Below are 547 nucleotides of genomic sequence, written 5' to 3'. Positions count from 1 at the left end.
CACACAAGTTGCAGAAAGAGAGAAAGTGAGGAAATAATTAGTTTAAGAGAATGAAAATGTGAAATCCCAAGTTTACAGCAATATGTGCAATTGCATAGATCTGAACAACCATCAATCATTTAATTAACCCTAGCATTGAGTTCCTCAATTAGGTTAAAATTTATATTAAATGCACCAGTTCAGCTAGGATCTGGAGGTACTTGCGTTCCTGTGTGCGGGGTTCCCTTCCTTGTCTGGTTGCCGAAAGGGGTTTCCCGCTTTTCTGATTGGCTGGAGGTTCAGTCTTGGGAAGCCAGTGATTGCAAACTTAACTCGAAACACGAAACTCTCAACGGAAAATAAAATAAACTAAAGAAATAGAAGTAAAGTTTGATGAGACCAGGTGGCGTTTCTCCTCATGGTTTTGGAGGAGATGGCGTGTAAGCCAGAGCACGCTCAAAACTAAAAAAGCATGATTAAAAACAACAACAACAAGGCTCAAAAAGGCAAGAAGGAAGAGAGGGAAGAAGGTGATGTCCTGAGTATTTAAACCGGGCTGTTTAACACA

The sequence above is a fragment of the Sinocyclocheilus grahami genome, unplaced genomic scaffold, assembly GCF_001515645.1.
Source record: "Sinocyclocheilus grahami isolate Dianchi unplaced genomic scaffold, SAMN03320097.WGS_v1.1 scaffold2619.1, whole genome shotgun sequence".
Taxonomy (NCBI): Eukaryota; Metazoa; Chordata; class Actinopteri; order Cypriniformes; family Cyprinidae; genus Sinocyclocheilus; species Sinocyclocheilus grahami.
This window is presented reverse-complemented; position numbering follows the sequence as displayed.